This window comes from Balaenoptera ricei, chromosome 13 (genome assembly GCF_028023285.1).
Source record: "Balaenoptera ricei isolate mBalRic1 chromosome 13, mBalRic1.hap2, whole genome shotgun sequence".
In the NCBI taxonomy this organism is placed as follows: domain Eukaryota; kingdom Metazoa; phylum Chordata; class Mammalia; order Artiodactyla; family Balaenopteridae; genus Balaenoptera; species Balaenoptera ricei.
Window position 1 is genome coordinate 24,920,064 of NC_082651.1, and position 12,563 is coordinate 24,932,626.

The 12,563-nt window shown below is 34.9% G+C and overlaps 1 protein-coding gene and 1 pseudogene across 1 annotated transcript in view; one reads left to right on the top strand and one right to left on the bottom strand.

Annotated features, from left to right (window-relative positions):
- The window catches only part of LRRTM4 (leucine rich repeat transmembrane neuronal 4), an 836,430-nt gene that overhangs the window by 706,384 nt on the left and 117,483 nt on the right, over positions 1-12,563 (top strand). The gene's annotated exons all lie outside the window — the stretch shown is intronic.
- On the bottom strand, positions 7,815-8,138 carry LOC132377265 (NADH dehydrogenase [ubiquinone] flavoprotein 3, mitochondrial-like; annotated as a pseudogene).

Here is a 12,563-nt window from a genome sequence, read left to right on the forward strand (position 1 = left end):
CTGGAGATGACAATCTGAGCACTTCAGTAAGGGGATCTATAGGCAAGTAAAGAGTGACATTCAAAGAACCATTTGTTGTGTGTAAAGACATTTTGGAAGGTAATTATAATTTACTTCTATTATTAATTCCATTTTTATTATTGCTTTTACTGATTCATGGTTATGCAATTGTTTTATGATCATTTTAATAGGGGTTTCATGACTCTGATTTTAACCTACCCTGAAGTATGGAAAAAACTTAATGTTTGTATGTTGCAGTTACATTCCCTTGATTGTAGACAAGATTTATCTCCTTTAAACATTGTACCTTGCTATTTTACCCAAAGCAAATTGTATTAGTTATCTATTGTTGCATAACAGATTATCTCAAAATTAACAGCTTAAAGCAAACATATTTATTGCCTCACCATTTCTGTGGGTCAGGAGTTCAGGCATGGCATAGCTGGGTCCTCTGCTTCAGGGTCTCTCACAAGGCTTCAGTCAAGGTTCTGGCCTATGTTGAGGACTTATCTGACATTTGACTGGGGAAGAATCTTCTTGAAAGCTTACTTACACAGCTGTTGACAGGATTAAATTCCTCGTACTGTGTGAATGGTAGACTGAATTCCTTACTGGATGTCAGAGGTAGCTCTCACTTCCTTTCCACCCAGGTCTCTTCATAGGACAGCTCATAAAATGAGCAGCAGGCTTTTAGTTAGGAAGACAAAAATTACAATCATGCATAATAGCCCATCAACTGCTGTATTCTGTTAGTTAGAAGCAAGTCACAATTCCTGCCCACTTGAATATACAAGGACATTAGTACAAAGAGGAAGAAATCATTGGGGAACCACCTCAGAGTCTCTCTACTACACAGTTTTACAAGTTTTATATGCTAAAGTGAGATGCATAAATTATGGCAGAAACACAAAATTTTTAATTCAATATATGCATTTACTTGAGATATCCTTGACTAGAAGATGTGGTAAGACTATTTAGATTGCTAAACTGGTTACTGGTAAAAGGAGACTATAGTATAAACTCTAGATGCTCTACTAACTACTATACAATGTTAGTCAAATCCTCAACTCCACTTATGCCCAGTTTCATTATCTATAATACCAAGAGATTGGACTAGAAATCATTTTAATGTTAATATCTTATTACTGTGCATCAGATACAGTAATCTGAACTTTTAAGGCAAATTTGGCAAAAGGGTGTTTTAAATATTTAAGTGGAAGTTCATTTTTTTTCTACCTTTGCAACTCTATATGAAATGAAAGTTGAGACAATGTTTGTTCTCTACAGTATAGAATATGCCATTTTAAAGTATGGGTAACCAAGCTGAGGTTGTGCTGATTTTTTTCAACGATTTTATAACCTACATTGTACTGTGTTGCAACCTAATTATGTAGTCTGTAAGATGTAGAACTCTGTACACATAATCAGAAGCAGTGTCCCTGGATTCATTCAGAGAACAGATTAGTACAAAGGTAGGATGATTAAATTGTGTATTATTGGGGAGCAGCTGAGTTACAACATTTTCATGAAGTTTGACATGTGTACAAATGGAGAAAAATAAAAGATCTAAAATGATAGGAAAGGAATTGGCCACTACTCTGTTTAGCAGTAGAATCAAATATACTGGACAAATTTCATTCACCTGCCCTGCTGTATACCTGCACTTGCTATCTAACCTCTCTCTGTAGCTTCTTTTTTTCCCAAAGAAAATATTTTATCCAAAGATTTCAGTTTTTCTTTTGGGAAACACTAAGGATGGAGTTGGGGGTGTTCTGGCTATGCTCATGCAATCATTATTCAACAATGTACTGTCCTGCAGTACTCAAAGAGAGATGCCAGAGAGGGTTATAATATCTCTTATTATATGACCCAGCACACAACCTTTTCAAAAAGACTTTGTCAGACTACTCAGCAACTCTGCAGATCCAAATGTAAACTATATATTCTTCCTGGAGAAGGCAGTAAAAGGCATTGGTATGCAAAAATGCTGAGCAAACAGTAAACACTGGAAGATTTCAGTAGGATAAAATATCATATGTCTTTCCAGTGAAAAATAAAAGAATGATCCTGGCTACTAGTGAGCATTAAAGATCCCAGGATACTTCTCCCAGGAAAGGACTGTTAATCTATGTGTTCTGACAAAATTCCATTTTGGGTAACTGTCTTCTGTCTCCCTAAATCTCTTTTTCCTTTCCATTTATATTGAAAATGTCTCACTTTGTGTCCTAAATGGATTACGCTATCACTCACCTAGAAGGGCATATTATAAGAAGGTAATTGTAAATTTATGTGTTAAATGCCAAATAATGTGCACATTCATAATACTAGTTCCTTATCATTATTATTATTAATTTATACGTTGTTGCCTGCTAGAATATTTTGTTGTCCTTCCTTGCGTATTGTTTTAGTTTGTAGTTTTCTTTCAAATTATCTTATAATCATGCAATATAAACTCTCAATTCTACTTCCTAGGTTTAGTAAATTCAATTTGCCTTTGATTATATTGTATTTGGTTTTAATAGCATACATTTACTTATATCACACATAATGCCAACCATGTACTTAAGTATATCTGAAGTTGGCAGACATTTTTTAAGTTCCCCAAAAAGATCTGACCTTTTTAAAAAATATCAATCATCTACCCTTTCTCACCTCTAATTCATTTTTCAAATCAGCCTCAGAATAAGCCAAACCATCCTGTGAGATTTCAGAGCTTTGCCAGTCTGCATTTATAAGGTTAAGACAAGCCTAACATAAAAAAATACATGAAACTGGTGACTATCCTGTTATACAATCTGAAAGACAAAGAGAAGGCTCAGTCTCTTCAACTTGCTACCTGAAATTATCTTCCTCACCTTCAAGTTTTATTAGCTTTTAAAATATAAAACCCCAGAGAGGTCAAATAAAACTGTTAACACTTGCACATATATAGGGTTGAGTAAATTCCCTGTCCTTTCCTGAAAGCAATTTTAATAGGGTGACCAGTGAAAATATAATGAGAATTCAGGTACTTGAGAATAGGAAGAGACAAAGGATGATTAAATGGGGGCAAAAAGGACTGCCCAGAAAAGATCAGAGGTCAACTTTGTCCTCTTTCATCTGGATCTGACTCAGTTAAAATTTTAGGCTTCTTTTTATTTAAGTGACAGGGCTCCCTCCTACATATTGCCTATTGCAAAGCCACTGGATATTTTTTATTATGTTCTTAACAATATTTCTGCATAGAACTTGACAATATAAAAATAGCTTGAACTTCCTTAAGTTGAGTGAGGGCTATACCAGGCTTTCTTATTCTGCTAAAGCCCTTCTCGAACATAATCCTAAAATAGGCCCTTGAAATTGCTGATAGATCTGTGGGAGTTTAATGCATGTCTTTGAGAGGAAAAATTTACCATGTACAGTGTATAAAGAACATTCTGATTGAAAGGTGCTATATAAATGAGAGATATTTTTTCTTATCCTGTTCACACTAGAAAAAATTTGTTGAAAACTGACCGTGGCATGTCTGTAGATAGAAGATACTGAAATTTTAATAAATGTGATTCAGATTCATGTAGGAGTACAGACTAGATCTTAAATCTGATGCCTTCATGAGCTATTAATTTAATCAATCAAGTAAAAAATAATAATATCAGAAAAATCTACCTTTATTCTGAGATTTTTGCATGAGAGTCTATGTCTAAAATCTTTCTATAGATTGACTGAGTTCAGTTGAAAAAAATACTTAATTCGATCAGATGACTTTATATTTTTTTTCCTGACTCAACCTGTGATACTCACATTAGACCAGTGTAGGACAGAACATCTCTATCAACAGGAAATGTTCCCACACATGAACTGACCCTGTAGGGCTTTTTTTTTGTTAACTTGGCAGTAAGAATTAACAAGAAGTTCTCATGAAGCTAATCTCTAGAAAATTCCTAGGGCTATGTAAGCCATTAACACCTCAATCCTATGTATCTTGGGACTTTGGTGGAATTTCCATTGCTAATTAGAATGACAAGAAATATACATGTATATGTGTACTTGTGTGTGTTATAGGAAGGTATATGTCTGATAGAAAATATATTCTATTCCAGACAACATCTGCCTCATAGTGCCAAAACTTATAAATTGACAAGAGCACCCTATTTTAAAAGGTTAAGTCAGTGATTACATACTAAAGTGGTGTTACCAAATAGGGGAAAATCTATGAACAGTGATGGGAGTATATTGTTTGTGGTTTTAGGACCACTGTAGCATCAGTTGCACACTAACCTAATGGCAAATATCTCCCCAACTGAAAGATCTCTAAAGAATTTATTATAGTAACTAACTTCTAACATTCATAAAAGGAAACAAACAAAAAATTAAAATAAACACACATCATCCTCACCAAAGATACCCAGAAGAAATGAACAGCAAAATTGTTTCCAGAGTTTGGGCTATGTCCCAGGCATTTTAATCTTTAAATCATTTGTACTTGGCCTTATTTGTATCCAATTTGGTTTGCAAACATGATCTGAAGTCTTTCATATTTGTATTCATTGGCAGAATTTGTTGTAAAACCTCAAAGAAACCTGTCCAACAAGCATCACATTGCATCCTAATGTTTCTTGTTCAGTTCAGTCCATCATTCTCACTTGCTCATTGATGGGTACAATGCAAGGAGACAGGAGTTACCTAAAGTGATGTGACACAACATGACACATCAATCAAGGATTGTTTGAAAAAGGATGCAGTGCAGAGTTTTCCAAGTTTTGTCTTTTGGAAGAGAAAGGTTTTAAATTCGTCTTAGGAAAAAAAAGATGAAGGGCCGATCCAATGTTGCTTGCTGAGTCATAGGAAATTGAATTTGCTCTAAGGAAAGAAAGGTAACCAGCAGAGCTGATGAAAACCCTGAGGAAAATGTTCAGAATGAGATCATCATAATCGTTTCATGTTGGTGAGTTTGTCAAGGCTTCAAAGAGAAGGATGGTGGGAACTGAGATTGTTCCGCAGTTGAAGTGCATGCAGAGAGGTTTAAATTAACTTCTGAAATGTTCAGTGATCCTCAAAGGAATTTAATTCCTTAACTTTGGATAAATCTTGAAGGGAGGTAGGTAATTGGGATTATTCTTTGGCAAGAGCATTATCCTGCTCTGGAAGGAATAGTACCAAGTTCCTCTATTTTGTTTGCATTCAGGGATGGGATGTGGTATAGTACCTACCAAGACTCCTCCCCGCCTGCTCATTTCACTCCAGCTGCTAAGTAAAGTCTTCTGTGAAATTTGTATTGATCACCCTAAGAGTAACATGTGCCTTCTTCAAAGTAATTTGAATGATTTGAATATGGGAGTTTTGATATATACAACATTTGTCATAATGTGATGTAGTATTCTGGACTCTAACATTAATCTTCAGAGGTCTAAAGATAAATTTGATTTAGTTTCTTACTTGCTGTCTAGTAATATGCAATGTGACAGTGCTAATACATCTTCCTTTTATATAATACTAAACAGGGTCATCAGGTAATAACAGGTCTCTCTCTCTTTGTTTAAATGTATAGTCTTTGCCCTTTATTTAGTCAATATCTATATCCTAAGTATGTGTATTTCTGCCTAATTTATTCCTTTAAAGTAAGGTTGAATCTTAGTGATCCCCTTGATTCTAAAATATTTAAACCTTGACTTTTAGCAATTATGGGAGGGAGCTCAAAATCCTGTTAGCCCAGATGCTTAATGAGAAGTTAGGAAAAAGCCTAGAAAAACTGACCTCTTCAAATTAGGAATATGAGTTTTATTAATGGATAATAACTTCTCTAATAAAGTAACAAATGTGAATGAAAACTAGGTACAAAAAAGTAAAATGCTATTTTGGAAAAGACTTTAATTTTATAAACTTCATTCAAAATAACCCATGAGATAGGTGGGCCATGCCCATCCCCTAGATCCCATGGTGTTGTTGGCATCAATACTCCATTGGTCTTTGACTCTTTTTCACTACCAGAGAATATCTAGAAGTGGCTTCTGAAAAGGGAACCCACTTCTTCCTCCAAAAAGGTGGGTAAACCATGAATATCAGGATGGACATGATCCTTGCCCTCATGGCGCATATAGTCTAAAGTGAAAGGATTTGAACACACATGCTAAATAACTTCTGAAAACAGCATGTGTGCAAAGTGCTACACAATGGTTGCTTGTGCTATGGGAGAGTGTGGTGAGGCAACATAACCTAACCAGGAATGAAGGTAGAGAATGTTGTCAGAGTCCCAGTAACAATTCTCTCCTACAAGAATATGAAGAACATAAGTAATAATCAAGATTTTGATGGGATTATAAGCACTGTCTGACACTGAAATCCCTTTTTAAAAATCCCCAACAAATGGTTTTTAAGTTTCTGCATAAAAAATTCAAGGAGTGAAGAAATTTATACTCTCCAGGTATTTCATTCTGTCTTTGGCCAACTTGGTTATGTAGTAAGAGGAAATTTTTGACTCCATGTTCTGCCTTTTGATCTGAATTCTACCACTATAAAAACAAGGAGAATTAGTTCAATTTTTATCCCACATGACCATATCAAAATACAGCAAGAAGACTATCATATTTTCCCCAAGACTTTTATTCTCTTAAGCAAAATTCCTTTGATGGGATATTCCCAATTTACTTAGTAACCCTGACCATCATTCTAAAAATGGGATATAATTTGTTTGGTTTCCCATGCTAAAATGTAGTGAGCAAGTTTAGGCTAGATGTGCCTAAATCTTTTTAAGTCTTGCAGATTTAAAAAAAAAAAATCAGAGTGTAGTATTTAACATTAATTTTTATTAAATTTCATCTTAATTAGATGCCACCTGATATTCCAAATAGGTAAGGACTTTGGAGTCTAATTCAGTCACCCAGTGTATTTCAGATGCCTGAGTGTTAGACTTGTGAAATATGGTTGTCTTACCTTCTACATCATCAGAAAATTGTGAAAAATTAACTTGGTAATAAACATGTAAGGAAAATGACTTTCTCTTCCTCTGTATTTTCTATTAATTTCTGGGGAGTGTTTTAGTTATTTGTGTATAACTAGCATCTATTTAAAATTATTATTTGAAAAACTGTGGACTTGACCTTAGCCAATGAAAGGGAGGAATCAAAGATATATAACTATAAAACACTTTTAGCTGTGAAGAATAGAGGAAGCAATGTAAATTTAGTGCCAGGCAGTTCAGGATTCATTTACTATATCTGCTACACTAGCTATGTGATCTAGAGTACATCACTAACCTTTTCATCTTAATTTTCTGACATGGAAACACACATACACACACACACTCTCAATTATATACCAAAATATTGTGTGAACTGAATGATTACATACAAATACAAGGCTCTTGGCAGTTAGATTTTCTCTCTTACCAGAAGTTTATAATAACCTGGAGGAGATGGACAATTTTACAAATAATAAAATAATTTGAATGAAAGTGGTGAGTAGGTGAGAGGTAGAAATGTCCAGAGGGGTTATGTTTAAGTCACCAACAAAATGCTTCCAGTTTTGAATACTGTTGTGATGGTGTATGACTTAAATTCTGCCCTGGCAAAGGAGATGATTGGAGGGCAGAAATATAGTCTGGAAGTAGAATCTGCTTTAGATTACACAAAAGAATATTCAGATGGTGCCATCCTTAACCACGTGGTTTTCTGCAACCATAAGAATCCATCTTGCCAGCTAGATGTCTTCATTTGTTAAAATCACATTTCTCTCTTTTAATTCCAATTTTTTTTTTTTTTTTTGACTGCTGAGCAGATTTTATTTTTGCAGGCAAGAATGCAGAAAGACACAGGAAGTTTAATCTTTAAACTGAGCTCTCAGGGGCGAGGTGACTCTCTTCCTGAAGAGGGCTGAGGCATCCTGAACTTCGAGAGGTCCAGGTTTAGGTCTAAGAAGGTGTATGTGCTGTAGTCATGATGCTTGAGATTCTTGTAGGTAGTGTTGTCAAATGGCTCAGCAAGGGCAGTGGCTTTTTGGTGGACTTTTTGCTTCTTGGGATTCGTTAGCAATCTCTTTTCATTCTTTCCTGATTCTGCAGAGAGAGAAACTATAGGAACAACTCCTCGAAACACTCCTGCTTCTAGAAACACAGTCTTCAGCACCCCGGCTCAACCTTGCCCCAGCAAAAGCGAGGCTGCCATGGCCGTGACTCGGGCGCGGGCCAGTCCTCCTTCAAAGTCAACAAATATATGTGAATAAGATCTTCATTTTCAGTTCTTACTTTGTTCAAGCATGGATCAATAGAATTCAGTTTAACAGAGTAATTGCATTTACAGAGTATTGCTTTATGGTATACATCGTATATATGTACTATATATCATATATATAATATCATTGCTTTATGATATACATAGTATATATGTACTATATATAATAAATATAATAAATACATGTGTATATAGTATTTCCCTCCCTCTCCTCAGAGTACAACCTTCCTTTTCTTTCAGTCAGGAAGGTCATGCTGCTACTGTCTGTTGTTGTGTCTGGTCCAGAGCAATGACCTTCAGCATGATCTTTTCAGGGCAATAGCATTTCTCAGCATTTGTTTCTCACCTGAGAAGTGGCAGCTGGCTTTATCACCCTTTCCAAGCACTTCCCTGAATAAAGAACAAAGTTCACAGCAATTTTAGGTAGAATCAACAAATAAGTGATTGCTAGATTCAAAAAACCATTTTCTGAGCACTGCTGTGAATTACCATTTAATCTAAGCTTCCTCACATCCCAAGGACACACTCTCAACCTGAAAGGGATTGTGTTCCAAGAGTACAAATACCCACTACTGCCAGACCTTACCAGCCACTTAAGCAGAGGCACTACACAGCACCAAACGCTTCCTGCTAATTTAATTTATATGAGCCGACATTTTAAGTCCCCAGATCCTTCGGATACTGAATAGTTCAAGTTTCTGGAACATCAGGACTCTTGTGCAGTCCCCAAGAAAATGTCTTCACATAGGTGTCTTGGAAGCCAGTTTATAACTATTCTCTGGCAAAAGACTGTGTTGTGGGGCTTCTTTAAACCCAACATACAGAAGAGTAACTGCTATTGAATTTGTATTTAAAGCATAGCTATTTATACTTTCCAAAACAATTTTCTGTATTATCATGTAATCGTACTTCATTAAAAAAAACTATAAAGCAGGAAGGGCTAAAAAGAATTGTATTTAATTTAGTGAGGAGGTGAAGGATATGGGTTGAGTGCAAGGATATTGGAATCAGAAAGAGCCTGAATCCCAGCTTTGTCATTTGTTGTCTCTTTCTTAAAGCTATTTATTCTGGCTTCCCCCAGTTCTTTGGTTATAAAATAGAAACCTTTTCATAGGGTTGTTTTGAGCAGTATGTATTACCCATTAAACACACTAAATACTGCCCAGTATGTATTAGACACTCAATAAATGTTAAATGTTATTTATAATAACAAGTATTGCTTTTTTTTTTTTTTTAATTTTTATTTATTTATTTATTTATTTTTGGCTGCGTTGGGTCTTCGTTTCTGTGCGAGGGCTTTCTCTAGTTGCGGCAAGTGGGGACCACTCTTCATTGCGGCGCGCGGGCCTATCACTATCGTGGCCTCTCGTTGTGGAGCACAGGCTCCAGATGCGCAGGCTCAGCAGTTGCGGCTCACGGGCCCAGCTGCTCCGCGGCATGTGGGATCCTCCCAGACCAGGGCCCGAACCCGTGTGCCCCGCATCAGCAGGCAGACTCTCAACCACTGCACCACCCGGGAAGCCCACAAGTATTGCTTTTTAATGGAATAATGAGACACAAAGTTCAAATGATGTACAAAAAGCCAAGAGATATGATTAATGACAAAGCAGGATTTTGAAGTCACTCTCTTTCAACTCCTGTGCCAGTATCCTTAGCATTTCCTTAACATATTGCAGGGTAGGATTAAGTGCAAAATAAATAGACAGTAAAAAGTCACATGTAAATACACAATATGGGCAATTGTATATGCCAGGTTTTCTGCCTTGGAAAACCAGTAATTGTAGCCTTTTGCCTAGAGGTTACAAAAGGCAAACTTTTGAACTTCTGAACTCCCAGAAGTTGTCCACTATTTGGAGTGTCCAAATATTGCATTATGAATACACTAATATGAATATATGAATAAAAATTATGTATTTCTATGTATATTATATTGATAAATTTGTAAATAAATGTGTTTCAAACAAAAAGGGTAATGGAGACATTTATATATTGGAGCAGTAAGAGAAACATACTTTGTTAACAAGAATTTTGAAGATTTTTTGCTGTAAATTTTTATTTTGTTTTAATGATTTTTTTTAAGAACAGAAGACATGTATGTTTATTTTTCAAAACTTGGGAGGGGAAAGAGAAAAGCAAGAAAGCAAAGAAGCAAAAATAATGCAATGACCAATTCTAAATTTGCTGTATCATTGTATAAACTTTATTTCAGCCATATGTATATATTTAATATTTTGATTATAGACATATATATTTTTTTAATAAAACACTATGCAGGTTTAAAACACATTCAGCTTAATGATATACAAGGACATTTTCACAAATCATTTAATACATATGCTCTAAATGGAAAATAAAATATTTTATTGATAAATAGGTAGTAATTTAAGTATTAACTTATATTAAACACTTAGGTCATTTCCTATTTTTATCTATTAAAAGGACACTTTTACACAAATTACATAAAGCAATATTAACCTTTTAATGGAAATTCCTAGAAATCAAATTTCTGAGATAAATTCTAGGTGTACTGATAATGCTTTTGCTACATGTGGCTTAATATTTCTCATTAATAAGTGTTACTATTGCAATATTTACATTTATATACATAAGAGACCTCTTAACCTGCACTTCAAGTATATTGGGTATATACCCAATGTAATATTAATTTAAATATATAAAAATAAAAATAACACCTCATTTTTTCTTAATTTGTTTCTTTGATTATCAGAGTAATTGAATGATTACCAGAGTAACCAACTGTAGTTCTTCTATGAATTGTTTATTTCAATTTCCCACTTTAAAAAATTCCAGAAACGTCTTTATCTAAATCTACTATTTATTCTCACCTTTCAACAGCAGCATTATTTGTGCTTTTTTTTCTTTCTCTCTCTCTCTTTTTTATTATTTGTGCTTTCTCTTGAATCTCCACATGCCAGTTGGGGGCCTTGTTATCAAGGTCCCTTAACCTCACACAGTACCCACATATGCCAACAGCAGGATGATATCTCTTCTTCCGAGTTAATACCCTCAGATTCACTTTTTAGATTTATCCACATTATATGTTTTCAGACCTATTTTTTTTACATTTTGGCATACTGATGTTATTATTTACTGGTTTTAATTTTAATGTTGTTTTAAAATAATCTGATTTTTTATGTTTTTTTGTGGTTTCATTAAACAGTGTGGAGAGCAAAAGAAGAGACTAGGATAAATGAAATTTTTTTTCTCTACCAATAATCTATTCACAGAATGTGTGATTTTATTTTTTAACATCTTTATTGAGGTATAATTGTTTTACATTGTTGTGTTAGTTGCTGCTGTATAAAAAAGTGAATCAGCTATATGTATACATATAACCCCATATCCTCTCCCTCTTGTGTTTCCCTCCCACCCTCCCTATCCCACCCCTCTAGGTGGTCACAAAGCACCAAGCTGATCTCCCTGTGCTATGCAGCTGCTTCCCACTGGCTATCTATTTTACATTTGGTAGTGGATATATGTCAATGCCACTCTCTCACTTTGTCTCAGCTTACCCTTCCCACTCTCGGTGTCCTCAAGTCTATTCTCTACGTCTGTGTCTTTATTCCTGTCCTGCCCCTAGGGCCTTCAGAACCTTTTTTTTTGTTTGTTAGATTTCATGTATATGTGTTAGCATACGGTATTTGTTTTTCTTTTTCTGACTTACTTCACTCTGTATGACAGACTCTAGGTCCATCCACCTCACTACAAATAACTCAATTTTGTTTCTTTTTATGACTGAGTAACATGCCATTGCTGTTTGGTTTTAAAGGAAACTTTATAAAGTATCTTATATGATTTTACTATCTGTCAAATAAGATAAAATTTTAGAGTGTATGTTTCCTTTTATAACAAATTGGAAAATATATAAGATTTTAATAGCTTTAGCTCTAACCATCATTTAAGGAGAAAACGTTTTCTTGTGGAATATTTTAAGTCCTAAAGTGAAATTGATCTCACAGAGCATGAGTTAGCATTTAAGGATTGTCAAAGAGTATGAGGTCGGGCATTCATAAATATCAATCTATGTCCTAGATATGGATCAGTAATTTTCTTCAGTTATTTCGGCAATGATGGTCGATGACCTAACAACTCATAACCTAAAAGTCCTCCCTGACCTGTTACCTTAAATTTCCTGGAAGATGATGGAGTGATAACTCTATGTGAATCACTGAAGCACCCAAACTGCAGACTACAGGAGTTGTGGTTGATGGGTGGTTACTTCACTTCTGTTTGCTGTGTGGACCTTGCTACTATACTTATTCACAGTGAAAAACTAAAAAACTCTGAAACTAGGGAACAATAAGATATATGATGCTGGTGTCAAAGAGTTATGTGAAG